This window comes from Schistocerca serialis, chromosome 8 (assembly GCF_023864345.2).
Source record: "Schistocerca serialis cubense isolate TAMUIC-IGC-003099 chromosome 8, iqSchSeri2.2, whole genome shotgun sequence".
NCBI lineage: Eukaryota > Metazoa > Arthropoda > Insecta > Orthoptera > Acrididae > Schistocerca > Schistocerca serialis.
Window position 1 is genome coordinate 154,999,733 of NC_064645.1, and position 17,734 is coordinate 155,017,466.

Consider the following 17,734-nt stretch of genomic DNA (forward strand, 5'->3'; position numbering starts at 1 on the left):
CTGTGGAAGTCTCCTGATTTGGTATTCTTCTGTTTGGAAACATTTCCGTATACCGTCGTCTTGGTGTTCGTGCGGTACCTTCTCCTGCTCCGTAAAGGAGGTGGATGTCCGCGTATTCATCGTTCGAGTAGGCCATCGTACCGTACACAACGACTGCAGTCTATGAACTACCGACAGAATGAATGTAAGTAGTACGACTATTGTCGCTACCCTACAACAGCGCCATAGAGTGTAACAGGTCACACCGGAGTCTATTGAACAAAGTCATTTTGTGCCAGAATCAGCGGAGCAGCGTGAAGACGTGTACAAACCAACAGCAATCAGTCGATATGCAGGCGAACACGACACGCTAAAAACCTGTACTGGACCATCATGTCATGCCTACCACAAATGACAAAACTTTTTTCAGACAAAACTTTACTTAACATTGAACTCTTTTTAGGATCCACACGTTACTCGCAAAACGTGTGTACAATTACTTTTGAATCACCTTGTATAAATAAGTTTGCTCCTGAACTCAGTGCCCTTTTGATGCAGCCCTTTATTATGAAAGTACCGTAAGGAAAACAAATTTTCCAGAGTATTACGCTCACGTGAAAGGTGTGAGATTTGTTGCTTTGCTACTGTCGACGTCTGCGGGCTCTTCACGCGACTACTGCTTACGACGCTGGTGGACGCAGCCAAGCGAAGCGACGCCAACTTAGTGTGGGTCAAACGGTGGTAGTGTTGAAGGGGTCGACGAATGACGTTGTGGGAGTGTGTGCGAAACATTGAGAAAATGAAAATTTGGGACAGAATATCGAGGGTGCAAGAAGACGCAATTACGGCAAGTAAAATAATGAAACAGTTGTATTTGCCAATGTGTCTGACTTGATTAACCCAAGTGATGTATCAGAACTAGCTTTACGTATTAACATTTGAAGTGAAAATTAGTAATTTGTAACTGGAAAACGAATAATTGTGGGCGTCTTCTTTCATTTAACCATTTTCCCACAAGGAGCGACAATTCAACTAGGGTTCGTCTCCATCTTGAAGGTGAAACATTGCACATTATTGGCATGCTCTGGAAACCTTATCTTTAAGTGTAGAAGGCGAATCAAGACACATTTAGTCAAATCAGATGAACCAAAAATTAAAATCGTTGCGGAAATAAAAGTAAAACTGTCAATTACAGGGTCATTAACATCACGGAACAGGCCTTATACGACAGAACCAACATTCAAAAGTAGTGCACTTAATTAACTATGTTACTGACAGTTAACTGTCCATGAGATTGATGTCGTTATAGTGCCAACTGACTATGCAGCAGTTGTTTTACACTGGTTTGAATAGAAATAAAGGGTGTGCATCAGTTGAACTTTGTACTAACAACTTCAAAAATATACAGGTGCCACCGATGTGATAAAAATGTGAACGCCACGGGAGAAAACTTTATCTGACACCCAAGTGCAAGGAAAACTTATCAAACGGTATAGAAGGGAAACACGATCCCTATCAAACATTTGGACTTGGCACACTTCCTTTGCGGAAACGGGTACTGGACTTCATAAACAGGGGACGGGTCGTCCATATGTCTAAGACGCCAAAGTTATGACAGACGAGACGGAGGAAATCGCTGCTTATTGTGGCCAAAGGGAGGGAAATGCCACGATCGACAGTGCACAAAATCTTACCTCAGAACCCATGTCTTTATTTCTAGTTCTTCAGTAACTAAAGCCGATGGACAAACCTCGGTACAGTCTGTAGTGGATATGCTAACCGAGACTGACGCTAACAGTAACTCCTTGGAAAATGATTTTTTGAGATAGACCTGTACATCTTTATCTGTATTTCACCTTAACGAGGTGTGCCAGAGAGTAATTCTGGTACTAGCATCATTTTCCCCATTTCCTGATCTACTCGAGAAGTTGTGTGGGAAGGGCGACCGTTGATAACTTTCTTTATGAGCTCTAATTTCTCTAATTTTTTCGTCGCTGTTTCCTCTTCTTCGAACGTACGCTCTCGGAATTTCAACAGTAACACACTATGTGATACACGCCTCTCCCTTAGCGACTGTCACTGGAGTTTTCTGGACATCTTCATAAACCTCTCAAGCCTGCTAAACTATTAAAGCGACGAAACGCGCCGCTCTTCATTCGATCTCTGTGTCTTCTCTTGATCAGACTTCGCACTGATAAGTAATACTCAAATTTAATCGAGCAAGTCTTTTGTAAGCCAAAGAGTGGATGACTTATATTTCTTTAAGATTCTTACAACTGAAAGGCTGATTCGTATTCGGGGTAGGAACATGTAAGTTTCAATCTGTTATTCAGTATTATGCCTTTCCATCTATACAGGCTCTATTTTAGTTCTTGGTTCCCCAATCGTCACTGTTTTGCGGCGCTTCTTATATTTTTCACGGCAACTAGTCCGACCGCAGATAGAATTTTAGCTAAGATAGTTCTTGTTAGTACCTACTGCCTTATGCTTGTAAGCATTTGTAATAAAAATTCGCCGGCCGGAGTGACTGAGCGGTTCTAGGCGCTACAGTCTGAAACCACGCGACCGCTACGGTTGCAGGTTCGAATCTTGCCTCGGACATGGATGTGTGTGATGTCCTTAGGATAGTTAGGTTTAAGTAGTTCTAAGTTCTACGGGACTGATGACCTCAGAAGTTAAGTCCCATAGTGCTCAGAGCCATTTGAACCATTTGAATAAAAATTCGTAGTGTCATTTGTTTTTTGTTTTCATTAATACTGCACCTGACGATGGGGGTCCATTAGCGCAAAACTGGTCGTGATATTGGAAAATTAAAAGCCGCTTACAATCGAAATGGTTTATATCTATATTTAGTGGTTTATATGTAAACACCACAAATGATTTTTTTTCGTGTTTTTACGTACCGTGAAGGGAATGCGCAGTATGTGAGTGGCTATGTACAGTATTTCATGTATCGAGCAGCTTCCATTCCGCTGCTGTCCAGTCCCACAGATAATCTCTGGTTAGTTAATGTCTGCGAACTTGTGCGCCTGAAACTGACTAGAGAGGGAAACAAAGGTTGTCTTAGGTAGTCTGTGCTGTAATGTCAAATATGTTAGCTTTTCCAAAGGAGTCTCCTAATTTTTTTCTTACCCATGAATCAGAGCGTTTCCCACTTTGTGACATTGGTAGCTCTCTCTAGAACATTCGAGCAAATTCCCTTCTCGACAGATCAGTGCCCTTCCCGCTTCTTTAACAGTTGGTGTTTGGGGCCCCAAATCCTGTGAAGAAATTTTTAAAAAAACGTCATAACACGAGGGATCCTGGCGCTAAAATGGTAAGACCTGTTGTTCCTCTGGAACAGAGATTAAGGTGTTATAATTCTCTTAGTGCGGTCAAGTGTTCCGTAATAGGAGAATTTCGTTGTAGAGAATCGATGAAATAAATTTACGAGAGAAACATGTGGATAAACTGTTGGCTTTTTTCGCGATTGAGGTGGCCGTGTGCAGTTAGCAGTGTATTATGTTAATTCTGCTAGAAGTGCCATCTCGATTGGATTCATTTTCAGTGTCTCTGAATAATCTTAAATTCGTGCCTGTGGACCACTTGTGGCACATTCATTACATAAATTACGTGAATGTGCCACCCCAACACATTGCTCTCAGCAGTCAATTGAATGTAAAAGCTACTATTGTGCGATTTAACTTGTGCATCATGGGAGTGTATTTTATATCTGAAGCACCGTTACACGTGCAGTTTCACTGCCACATATCGAAGCTTCGGAACTGGTGGGCTCCCATGTCCACTCATGTAGTTCCTATGCTAGGGGAATATAACGTCTCTTGCCTGTTTTGAGTCGTGTGTGAATCAGACAAAATATTAATGCAAGATTGTCTTCCACTTCCCCCTTATCTGACCACCGTCTTCCTCGTCCTCTCATAAGCTTGTGCCTCCTTTGCAATTAATTTCCTTCCAGTAATTTGTCTCAATGAGGGACTGTGATCTTATTGTGTGTTACATTGTTCATAGAAAGTGTTATGTCGTGCCCAACAATAAATTTCGCCAATTCATAAAATCCTTTTGGCAAGAACAGTTCTACCTCTAGTCACTTCATCTCCGCCTTCAAACAGTGGCTCCTCATGAAAAGACTAACAGAAAAGGTTGTAAAACGGTTTTATGTTCAGATAATCCAAACCATCCCCATGTGTAGTCAGTTTCGATCAAAGGGAGCATTTCCGTTCCGCTTAATTCAGATCAGGGTTCCTTGATAATTTAAAACTCCAACGGCCTGCAGTAATATTCAGAAAACTAGCTACCACTCATTTTTCAAAAATAACTGACCATTTACTCAATGAATCTCAGCCTGGTTTTATGTGGTCGTTGCACTTTAGGTCGCTCCGGAAGGTCTGTGCTGCGTATTTTACGGTTGTTACTACTACCAGTTACCTATCGTCAATACCTTAGTCGAACAATAATGGCTCTTGAAATTTTAAACATTGTTATAGGCTGAAGTCCAGCAACCGTACGTTAACGTAATTACAGAATGTACGTATAGCCACCTCGGCTGCTTAAAATTGTTGACAAATTGACCATGGTTTCGACAGCTGTAAGGCGGTCTTCATTAGAATAAAAATTACATAGGATTACCTAGAAAATATAATGACGTGGCTCAATAATACAATATAATTAATAGGATTAATACTGTACAAGCAGTCTACTTAACATGTAATCACACATAGGTGAAAAACATCTGAGCAAAAAAGCTCTTGTCAAATTGAAATAATCGCAAGAATAAAAATTAAACTGTAAAAATGTAATATGTTTGTCAATTTAAACAAAATGTTCCAGCGAAATACAATGGCAGTCACAAGGTCGCCTAGAGCCAAACAAGCCAAACAACTACATCAAACCGCCGCTCCTGTCAGACTAGACGGCTAACAGGCAAAGGCAGCCACGAGTTGGACACAAAAACAGATTCGCGCCATCTAGCAAGAAGTGATGGAATTACAGACAAGAGCAACTGAGGCACTGTATAGACAATTTAACATTACAGGCAATAACAGGAATCAGTGCATGAAAATTACAGCACACCGTAACGGTCTTATTTTTTAAATGAAATATAGCTCAAATGTACATAAAAAGTGTGCAACTGGAAAGGAAAACGACGTTTAAGAGTCTACATTGAGGAGAGTATCGCCATTCAGACCATTTTTAATTAGCGGCTCTATACCTTGAAAAATGTTTTTGTTGTGTAATTGCAGCTGTTCGTTTAGAATGAGACCGTCTCTCAGAGATAGGTGCTTAAAAATCTCTAGCTCTTCTAGGATGTTAAGCTTCAAACCTTTTTTCTCCGAGTGCAAGATCTGGACGTCTTTTACATCTTTACGATTATGCCCTGTGATTAACAAATGGTCAGCGAAATTTGAACTGTGAACATTGGTTTCTTTTTTGCCGAGAAGGTGTTCCTTGAATCTTGTCGCAATAACTCGATCTGTTTGGCCTATGTAATAGGCAGGACAATTGCCGCAAATAATTTTATAGACACCAGAATTGTGCAGAGGAGAATGCGAAGGTTTCAAGTTATGTATGATATTACTTTTTAAAGAATTATTCGTGGAGAAGGCTACTCTACAGTTATATTTATTTTGATGTAAACACTGTAGTCTGTAAGAAATTGGACCCAGAAATGGTATGGAGAAAATTATTTTTCTTTTCATTAGGTTCGTCATTAGAAAGGCCTAGGGTAGTGATTCTCTTATTGGTTTTCCTACTAAAAATATTATCTACTTTAGAAGGATCGTAGCCATTATTGGCAGCCACAGTTTTAATCAGATTGATTTCAGAATCGAGATTTTCAGAATAAAGGGGTGTGGAAATGGCTCTATGAGTAGCTGAATGAAAGAAGGCCATCATATGAGAATGCGGGTGTACTGACGTGAGTGGAATAGTTTGATCAGAAGTCGTTTCTTTGCGGAAGATATTGAAGCTCACATCATCGACGTATCTAGCGCATGAAAGAATGCCTACAGCTGACGCTGAAAAATTACTGAAAAATTTTATTTCTAAAGAATTAATGAACACATCTGCAAGGATTCCTGCTAAGGTGTTCCTCTTTGAAACGCCGTCTAATTGCTGATATATTTTCCAATTAAATTCAAAATAATTGTATTTTACTATAATACGAAGTAAGTTCATAAAGTCGGTGATTTGTCCATCAGATAAATATTTTTTGAAAGAACGTAAATTATTTTCTACTATGCCGAAGGCTTCGAGTACCCGCACATTTGTGTAAAGATTTTTAATGTCAAATGAAATTAATTTCGTATTTCTATCACAGTGAACGTCTTTAATTTTACTAACTAAATCTTGACTATTAGAAACAGAAAAATTGCTATGGAAAACGAAAGATTTTTTCAATATATCTTGCAAGAATTTGGCTAAGTTGTGATATCCACTGTTCGTACTATTGGAAATTGGGCGGATCGGATGGCCTTTTTTTTATGGACTTTAAACTAAGCTCGTAACTTAGGCGGTAGCGGATTCATGTTCATTAACTGCTTTTTATGGAAAGGTTTACGAACAGCTTTGGCATCGATAATAGTGGTTCTGACTTCTTTCTGCAAAGTTGGTGTGGGGTCCTAACGTAGCTTGGAAATAACGTTTCCCTGAAAGAACTGTAGAGGTTTTGCAACATATTCTTGTTTGCTAGCAATGACAATGGTATTACCCTTATCTGTCTTCGTTACCAAAGCGTCTTCTTCTACAAGCTTGGTATTTATAGTTTTAATTAGTTTGTTACCAGAATAACAATATTACGAGAATTGTTTAGGTTTTTGCTGACAATATTGCAAACATCACGTGCTACTCTAATCTGACGGGAACTGTCTATTTTTACACTGTCTAGGCCTGATTTTAAATCAACAAGATACCTGGATACCTGAGGCATGACATTATACTTTAAGCCTTTCTCCAGTAGCGACATCTCAGCTTTTGTAAAATTAATGTCAGTCTTATTTTGCAAAAACTGAGATGTCGCTACGGAATTTTATATATGCCAGGCTTCCTAAGCCCAGAATCATCTTTCACAGAGCCGAGTAGTGCCCTAATCTTGGAAGGTGGACGGAGCACACCCTTGATGTTAAACTCCTCAAAATTCTTCCAATCTTAAACAATATGCCGCGAACTGCCACGTAACAATGTCGGCGCTGTACATGATAAGGACCTGGTGTGGATAAATATTTGAGCACTACGATAGACAAGTTATGTCGGAGATGATGTGATGGTGGTCTGATATTTTTTTCTGGCGTTGTGATGTATGTTTTTCTGTTACACGTGTCTCGGTCATGTAAAAATTATCGATTTCATCTTGTAGTTCTCTGCCTTTCGCTACCAGGAATCGGGTAGCAATTTTGCAACGAACTGAGAATTATGGCAAGTCGTACACGAAAACGGCTTTAGATTTCCGCCTGTTTCAAGCTCTGCAAAAAGAAATTACGCGAAATATCATAAGCAGAGTCTATTGGATTGAGAGGCCGGCAAGATCAGAGTCGGCAGAAAATATTCCTGAACTCTCGGTTACGACTCACACGTTGATAAGTGAAAGAGCTTGGTAGAGACGCGGCAGTGTGTGGGATTTCAGTTTCCAATTAGTGGATTAGCAGAATGGACGTGACGTGAAACACCGCCCGTTCATTAGCACAGCGACTCATTCGCCGGCCCCCACCCTTGCTCCTTCCCCCCTTCCCGCGTCACCACCCCTCCCCCCCTACACCCCCACCCATGCTGTCGGCGTACGGCGTGTATCGACTCCATCCTTCGTGTATGTGTGTGTGTGTGTGTGTGTGTGTGTGTGTGCGTTTTCGCGTCGCTGATTGATAGTGTTACGTGCAGAACATTGCACCACGACCCCACTTGGTGAACATCCATTTAGAGCTTGTATATCTTTCACGAAGGGGCTTTACAAAATGAGATACGCTGCTAGCACTGAAGATTTCACAGCGTTATTTCTCAGGCGGCTGCGTAAGTGAATAGACCGTTTCGAACAGTAACGCTAATTAATCTGCCGTCCCATGAACTTCAAGCGGTTGTGGTGTGTATAATGTGCGCCTAACAGTTTCGTGAATGACACGTGTAGATACTAGATAGTATCAGAAATTACAAACTTATGAGACAGTTTTGTCACGAAAAATTCTTACAAACAATTTAGCTGAAAAAGCATAAGTCCGCACCTTCCATTTGCGCAGCAGAGAGGCAAAAAGAGAAATTAATGTAACAGTAGCGACCTGCACCAGATTCGCACAGGTAGCACCGAGTGTCTATAGCAGGACGAGTTCATTATAAAATGTACTGAGGAGCGAGATAATGCATGACGCTCTCGATCAGGGTTAAGGCACACCTGGCTTTCAGAAGGACCTCCACTGGATTCTTGAATGCATATCGTCTTCAGTCCTTTAACTGTTCTAGTCTTTGAGAAGGAGTCGACCATTTTCTAGGCATTTTTATTCACAGACAAAACGAAATCAAAATGTAATAAGTTGGCGCCTAGATCACAAAGCCAACACAACAAATTCGCTTCTCCTAGCGAAGAAGTCAAATACAGATGAAACCTATCGGAAGAAGCAAAGCGATTTCGTTAAGCTTTTAATTCAGAAAGCGAAATCGGTATATCCATATATCCTAGCCAAGTAAATTCAGTGCTAGTTTATGTTTCTTAAAGATAAGATTGCGGCACTTAGTTCCATCACTGACGTGAACTTCCGAAAATATTTCTGTCACCGAGGTAAAAGAAAAAAAAAAAAAAAAAAAAAAACAGTACCGTCTATTGGTTCTTTGGTGTTCTATGAAACTAACTGCGACCTCTATTGGTTCTTTAATGTAGTATGCCATGATGATCATGTCACAGAGGGAAACATCAGAACTGCTAAGCTGAGCCGACTCCTAAAACTTTAAATTAATATACTTGCTTTTTCCATTACGCGATTTTGATAAAATAAAGCCTATTTGTTAGCCAAAGCTACACTCAAGTTACCTGTGAAACCCCCATGAAAATTGGTCTAGTACTTTTGGAGATTAGCGTTTTCAAACAGAGACACAGTCTTATTGTATTCTGCTGCAATCAGTTTTTGGCAAATATTTTCAATGTTCGGACCTGCCGGTTTTACATTTTTACTATTAGTATACACATAGATATAGATGGAATGGATATAACTTTTCAAAACGTGCTAACCTGAAATATTAGGGAGTGAAACTTGACCGCACACTTACGAATATGCAACACTGTGAGAGGGGAAAAAAAGGAATTATGCACATATTACAAAAGCTGTCCAAAAGTAGATGGGGACCATAACCCACAGTTCTTTGTACGTGTGCTTGACTTTGTGTTTTTTCACACTCCAGTATGTATTCTCAGACCGGAGAAACACTGCTCATGAAAAATAAGCAGATGTAGCCCTGAATGAGAAAGGATGTATCAGTACACTGTGTTTTCGTCATACCTGAGGAAAATCTACCAACTTATGACTGTAGCTTGTCCAGAAGGAAGGAGAACGGCTGCAGAGATCGAAAAAGAAAAGCAAGAGGCAGATCTTATACACAATATATTTGGACACATTCCTCAGGCTCTGACATCAACCCCAGGATCATCCGATAGACGCTGAGTAACACTGCGGCGGAACTCGTCTCCAACAGATTCACATAATAATCCAAAGTAGGAATTTTTCTGTACGTTTCGAACTCCGAGGCAACGGCCTTGCCGCAGTGGATACACCGGTTCCCGTGAGATCACCGAAGTTACGCGCTGTCGGGCGTGGTCGGCACTTGGATGGGTGACCATCCAGGCCGCCATGCGCTGTTGCCATTTTTCGGGGTGCACTCAGTCTCCTGATGCCAATTGAGGAGCTACTCGACCGATTAGTAGCGGCTTCGGACAAGAATACCATCATAACGACAGGGAGAGCGGTGTGCTAACTCCACGCCCCCCCTATCCGCATTCTCCACTGCGGATGACACGGCGGTCGGATGGTACCGGTAGGCCACTCGTGGCCTGAAGGTGGAGTGCTTTTTTCGAACTCCGGTATACCATTTGGAAAGTGCTGAATCACCTACGGACTGGTGTATCCCCTTGCAAAGAAAATTATCACGAAATGGGGCTACACTAATGAACGCTGTGAATGTGGCGAACTGCAAGATCCATCCTACCTGCAAATCCACCGAAAGTTGGATAAAGTGTGCACGTTAGAGCAGCAGACGACAAGGCTATTCAGGCTGCGAATTTGTGATTTTGGAATGTGAATTCCTGGAAAGGACACCATTTCATTCCAATATGACATATTATAGTATGGGAGCTTTAAATAAGTAACGCAATACGTTTATTACTAACCAATCTCTCGGCTACAAAACCTTATGTATTAAACATGATCTCCGTTCAATGTGACGGCCTTCCGACACTGTACTGGGAGGATCTTGTATGCCCGCATGGTACCATTCTACTGGTCGATGTCGGAGCCATCGTCTTGCTGCGTCAGTAGCCTCCGCGTCATCCACAACATACTGCGTCCCGGGGAGTGCAGTCTTCATTAGGTTGGGAGGTGCTAACTCCGTGGTGTAGAGTGGATGAGGAAGAAAAGTCCAGTGAAGTTTTGTGGGCTCCACTCGGGTGTGCAGACTTGTGTGAGGTCTTGCGTTGTCACGGAGAGGGAGAAGTTCGTTTACATTTTTGTAGGAAAAAACGCGCTGAAGTCGTTTCTTCAGTTTCCTGAGTGTAGCACAATAAGCTTCAGAGATGATAATTGCATGATGAGGGAGGATATCAAAGGCCGCTGGACCTTTTGGGATACCAGTTCGATTTTACGCAGAGTAGGCGCCCCACTTCCTGCAGCGGTGTACCGCAGGTCTCTAGAAGAGCGTAGCATTTTAAAAGATTGGAAAAGGGCACAGGTCATCCCCGTTTTCAAGAAGGGACGTCAAACAGATGTGCAGAACTACGGACCTATATCTATAGCGTCGATCAGTTGTAGAATTTTGGCCGGCCCGTGTGGCCGAGTGGCTCTAGACGCTTCAGACTGGAACCGCGCGACCGCTACGGTCGCAGGTTCGAATCCTGCCTCGGGCATGGATGTGTGTGATGTCCTTAGGTTAGTTCGGTTTAAGTAGTTCCAAGTTCTAGTGGACAGATGACCTCAGATGTTATGTCCCATAGTGCTCAGAACCATTTGAACCTTTCCCTTAACCGCATTCCAGTCCCTTTCTCTATCTCTTCAACTTGCGACGCCGGCATAAATACCTGAACTATTGTTGTTGGTGTTGATTTGCTGTCGATTCTGACGAAAACAATCCTAACAGTGAACTGTTCACAGTAAAACGTGCTCTGTCCTACCTTCCTATTCATATCGAATCCTACTCCCATTATACCATTATGAAATTCACTCAGTTTAATAGTAAAGGAAAAAAGGGGAGAGCTCAAGAAAAGAGTAAACAGCAAGGAACCAGCAAAGGATGGACGACGAAATGCGAGTAAACAACTCTCTAGTCTGCTTGTGAGACATTGGAGGCGAGCGGCGGTCATATTAATTCAGGCGAGTAGTTGCCCAGATGCAGGGAACAGAGTCTCACGACCAATTACTGCAGATGCGTCACTCTCATCCTTGGGATAAGCGTCTCGGCGCATTTTTATCTCTACCCATTCTGTTCCGGGGAATTATGGAAAACACCGTTTAACGTGTAGAAATTCCATATTCCGATCTTCATAGCGCCTAAATACAGAGATTGGAAAAGGATATGTAAGCACGGCGAGAAATGCATGCTTGAACATAAATGCAGATAAATAAATCAATCATCTGAACATAAATACAAATGCTGTTCAAGCATACTGGCCGCGCTACTGTATCTGACCACAGACAGCACCTGTGCAATGTCCTCAATAGATTGCAAGTATCAGTCTTGGTCAGATCAGACTTCTGTGTAGTTACGAGTGTATTATGTGGGAGTTAAGTGAATTCAAAAAGGGGGAAATTGTTGGTGCTCGAATAGTGGGTGCTTCTGTACCCCACATAGCCCAACTGGAAAGAGGCACTTTATTTATTTATTTCTCAGTCACAAGTCTTCTCGACTCGTTTCATGCGGTCCGTCACGAATTCCTCTCCTGTGCCAACCTCTTCATCTCAGGGTAGCGCTTGCAACTTACGTCCTCGGGTTATTTGCTGGATGTCTTCCAATCTCTGTACTCCTCTGCAGCTCTTACCATTTACAGCGAGCGAGGTGGTGCAGTGGTTAGCACGCTGGACTCGCATTCGGAAGGACGACGGTTCAATCCCGCGTGTGGCCATCCTGATTTAGGTTTTCCGTGATTTCCCTAAATCACTCCAGGCAAATGCCGGGATGGTTCCTTTGAAAGGGCACGGCCGACTTCCTTCCCCGTCCTTCCCTAATCCGATGAGACCGATGACCTTGCTGTTTGGTCTCTTCCCCTAAACAATCCAATCCATTACCATTTACAGCCCCCTCTGGTACCATGGAAGTTATTCCAATACGTTTTAACACATGTCCTATCATCCTATTCCCTTCAATTTGTCAGTGTTTTGGATTTATTCCTTTCCGATTCCGCGCACAACCTCTTCATTCGTTACCTGATCATGTCAACCAATTTTAGACATTCGTCTGAACCACCACCTGTCAAATGCTTTGATTCTCTTCTGTTCCGGCTTTTCCCACAGTCCATGTTTCACCAATCATACAATGCTGTGTCCAGACGTACATTATCAGAAATTTCTTCCTCAAATTAAGGCCTAGGTCTGATTCTAGTAGACTTCTCTTGCCCAGGAATACCCTTTTTTCTAGTGCTGCTCTGCTTTTGATGTCCTCCTTGCTCCTTCCGACATTGGTTAATTTGCTGCCTAGATTGTACAATTCCCTAAATTCATCTACTGCTTGACCACCAATCCTGATGTTAATTTTCTCGCTGACTTCATTTCTGCTACTTCTCATCACTTCCTTCTTCGATTCACTCTCAATCCACATTCTTTGCTCATTGGACTGTTCATTCCATTCGCCAGATAATGTAATTCTTCTTCACTTTCACTGAGGATAGCGATATCAGCGAATCATACCACTGTTGTCCCTTCACCTTGAATTCTAATCGCACCCTTGTACATTTCTTTTATTTCCATCATTGCTTCTTCGATGTATGGATTGAACAGTAGGGGCGAGACACTAAATCTCTGTCTTACACCCTTTTTAATCCGAGCACTTCGTCGTTGGTCTCCCACTCTTATTATTCCCTCTTGGCTCCCGTACATGTTTTACATTACCCGTCTCTCCCTATAGCTTATCCCCATTTTCCTAAGAATTTTGAACATCTTGCACCATTTGACGTTGTCGAACGCTTTTTCAATGTCATGTCTTGATTATTCTTTAGTCTTGATTTCATTATCAGTCTAACGTCAGATTTGTCTCTCTGGTGGCTTTACCTGTCCTAAAGCCGAAGTGATCGTCACGTTACACATCCCCAGTTCTCTTTTCCATTCTTCTAAATGTTACACTTGTCAGAAGCTTGCATGCATGATCTGTTATACTGATAGTACGATAATTTGCACACTTCTCAGCTCTTGCAGTCTTCGGAATTGTGTGGATGATATTTTTCCGAAATATCAAATGGTTCAAATGGCTCTGAGTACTATGGGACTTAACATCTGTGGTCATCAGTCCCCTAGAACTTAGAACTACTTAAACCTAACTAACCTAAGGACATCACACACATCCATGCCCGAGGCAGGATTCGAACCTGCGACCGTAGCGGTCACGCGGTTCCAGACTGAAGCGCCTAGAACCGTCCGAAATATCGCCAGACTCATACATTATACACAATTGTTACCACTGCCTTCAATTACTTTAGAAATTCTGACGTAGTGCTATCCATGCCTTCTGCTTTATTTGATCTTAAGACTACCAGAGTTGTTTTAAATTACGATTCTAATACTGGATCCCGTATCTCGTCTAAATCGAGACCAGTTTCTTTTTCTATCCTATCAGACAAACCTTCTCCCTCGTAGAGGTCTTTAATGCGCTCTTTCCACCTATTCGCTCTTTACTCTGCATTTAACACTGGAATTCCCGTTGCACTCTTAATGTTACCACTCCTGCTTTCAATTTCACCGAAGGTTGTTTTGACTTTCCTATATAGTGACTTAGTCCTCCCAACAATCATTTCTTTTTCTATTTCTTCACATTTTTCATGCAGCCATTTCGTCTTAGCCTCCCTGCACTTCCTGTTTATTTCATTTCTCAGCGCCTTGTGTTCTTGAATTTCCCTGAACGGTTTTTGTTCTTCCTTTTTTCATCGACCAGCTGAAGTATTTCTCCTGTTACCCATGGTTTCTTCGCAGTTACCTTCTTTGCACGTGTGGTTTTCCTTCTAACTTCTATAGTTCCCCTAAATAGAGATATCGATTCCTCTTCAACTGTCTGCCTATTGAGTTATTCCTTATTGCAGTATCAACAGCCTTAGAGAAGTTCAAGCGTGCCTCTTCTACTTCTGTATCTCATTTCTTTGCGTATTGATTCTTCCTGACTAATCTCTTAAACCTCAGCCTACTCTTCGTTACTACTGCATTGTGATCTGAGTCTATATGTTCTTCTGGGAGCGCCTTGCAATCCAGTATGTGTTTTCGAAACCTATGTCTAACTCAAATCATCCCATATCACCTGCCCTTTTCCCAGTATATCTCCCCCTCTTGTGTTTCTTTAGCAGAGCATTCGCTATTACTAGCTGAAATTTATTACAGAACTTAGTCAGTCTTTATCCTCTCTCATTCCTTGTCCCAAGCACATATTCTCCGCTAACACTTTCATCTACTCCTTCCCTTATAACCGCATCCCAGATCTTTTCTCTCTCTCTTCATCGTCAGCTTGTGACGTCGGCAAGAATACCTGAACTATCCTTGTTGGTGTTGGTTTTGCTGTCGATTCTGATGAAAACAATCCTATCACTGAACCGTTCACAGTAACACATACTCTGTCCTACCTCCCTATTCATAACGAATCCTACTACCGTTATACCATTTTCTACAGCTGTTGATATTACGCTAAACTCATCTGACCAGAAATCCTTGTCTTCTTTACATTTCGCTTCACTGACCCCCACAATTTCTAGATTGAGCCTCAGCGTTTCTCTTTTCAGACATTCTACATTACTGGCCATTAAAATGCTTCACCAAGAAGACATGCAGATGATAAACGGGTATTCATTGGACAAATATATTGTACTAGAACTGATATGTGATTACATTTTCACGCAATTTGGGTGACTAGATCCTGAAAAACCAGTACCCAGAACAACCGCCTCTGGCCGTTATAGCGGCCTTGATACGCCTGGGCATTGAGTCAAACAGAGCTTAGATGGCGTGTACAGGTATACATGCCCATGCAGCGTCAACACAATACCACAGTTCATCAAGAGTAGTTCAAACGGTTCAAATGGCTCTGAGCACTATGGGACTTAACATCTGAGGTCATCAGTCCCGTAGAACTTGGAACTACTTAAACCTAACTAACCTAAGGACATCACACACATCCATGCCCGAGGCAGGATTCGAACCTGCTACCGTAGCAGTCGCGCGGTTCCGGACTGAAGTGCCTAGAACCGCTCGGCCACCACGGCCGGCCAAGAGTAGTGACTGGCGAATTGTGACGAGCGAGTTGCTCGGCCATCATTGACCAGACGTTTTCAGTTGGTGAGAGATCTGGAGACTGTGCTGGCCAGGGCAGTAGTCGAACACTTTCCATATCCAGAAAGGCCTGAGCAGGACCTGCATCATGCGGTCGTGCATTATCTTGCTGAAATGTAGGGTTTCGCTGGGATCGAATGAAGGGTAGGGCCACGGGTCGTAACACATCTGAAATGTAACGTCCACTGTTCAAAGTATCGTCAATGAGAACAAGAGGTGACCGAGACGTCTAACCAATGGCACCCCATACCATCACGCCAGGTGATACGCCAGTGGTGAATACACGCTTCCAATGTGCGTTCACCGCGATGTCGCTAAACACGGATGCTATCATCGCGATGCTGTAAACAGAACCTGGATTCATCCGAAAAAATGACGTTCTGCCATTCGTGCACCCAGGTTCGCCGTCGAGTACACCATCGCAGGCGCTCCTGTCTGTGATGTAGCCTCAATGGTAACCGCACCCACGGTCTCCGAGTCCATGCTGCTGCAAACGTCGTCGAACTGTTCGTGCAGATGGTTGTTGTCTTGCAAACGTTCCCATCTGCTGACTCAGGGATCGAGACGTGGCTGCAGGATCCGTTACAGCCATGCGGATAACATGCCTGTCATCTCGACTGCTAGGATACGAGGCCGTTGGGAAACAGCATGGCATTCCGTATTACCCTCCTGAACCCACCGATTCCATATTCTGCTAACAGTCATTGGGTCTCGACCAACGCGAGCAGCAATGTCGCGATACGATAAACCGCAATCGCGATAGGCTACAATCCGACCTTTATCAAAGTCGGAAACGTGATGGTACGCATTTCTCATCCTTACACGAGGCATCACAACAGCGTTTCACCAGGCAGCGCCGGTCAACTACTGTTTGTGTATGAGAAATCGGTTGGAACCTTTCGTCATCTCAGCACGTTGTAGGTGTCGCCACCGGCGCCAACCTTGTGTGAATGCTCTGAAAAGCTAATCATTTGCATATCACAGCATCTTCTTCCTGTCGGTTAAATTTCGCGTCTGTAGCACGTCATCTTCGTGGTGTAGCAATTTTAATGGTCATTAGTGTAGTTGTCCTATCACGTTCAAGTTTCTGACAGTCCATGCCCCGACTCGTAGAACTTTATCTTTTCAATGGTTATTCAGTCTTCCATGTCGAACACTTATAACGCATACAGGAAAAGCGAACGGGCATTATACGCTAAATCACAACGCGGACGAAAGTGTGTGTTGAGTTATTGTGACTGACCTTCATTGAACAGGACACTAAAAAAAAAAAGTCCGAACAGGCATTGAAGGCCCACCGGTGCCGGTCGACCGCCGTGTCATCCTCAGACCTCAGGCGCCACCGGATGCGAATACAGAAGGGCATGTGGTCAGCTCACCGCTCTCCTGGCCGTTGTCCGGTTTTCGTGACCGTAGCCACTACTTCTCAATCAAGTAGCTACTCAATTGGTCAGTTGGCCTCACAAGGGCTGAATGCACCCCCCTTGCCAACAGTGCTCGGCAGACCGGACGGTGACCCATCCAAGTGCTAGCCCAGCCCGGCAGCGCTTAACTTCGGGCGTAGGAAAAGAACTGCAGAAGGCGCTGCGGAGCTGAATGTCGCACTCGCGAACCTTGTGAGCACCAAAACAACACGAAGGAAGCTCTACAAGCTGGGAATTGCAGGACTGGCCGTAATACGAAAGTCACTAATCAGTTTTGCGGGTATTTGTAACACGAAAACTTGGTGATGTAACCATAAAATCTGGGCTATGAAGCAATAGGAGAGCGCCATTTCGACAGATGAGTCTTGTGTTTCCCTGTTTCCAACTTCTAGTCGAGTTTACGTCCAAAGAGAGAAACATGGCGGGTTTCGGTGACGATTTGGGCAGCCATATCGTGTTGCTCCACGGATCCCATAGTTACTATGCAATCTCGCTTTAGTGCCAACGATTATGGGATCATTTTAGCTGATCACGTCCATCCAATCGTACAATGTTTGTTCGCCAGTGGTGACGGTGTGTTCCAACAGGACAGGGGTCCTGTTTACACAGATCGCGTCGTTCGGGACTGGCTTT

The 17,734-nt window shown here is 43.0% G+C and overlaps 1 protein-coding gene and 1 pseudogene across 1 annotated transcript in view; one reads left to right on the forward strand and one right to left on the reverse strand.

Moving 5' to 3' along the window:
• The window catches only part of LOC126416896 (uncharacterized), a 306,208-nt gene that overhangs the window by 245,214 nt on the left and 43,260 nt on the right, over window positions 1-17,734 (reverse strand). The window lies entirely within an intron of this gene.
• On the forward strand, window positions 9,697-9,814 carry LOC126417396 (5S ribosomal RNA; annotated as a pseudogene).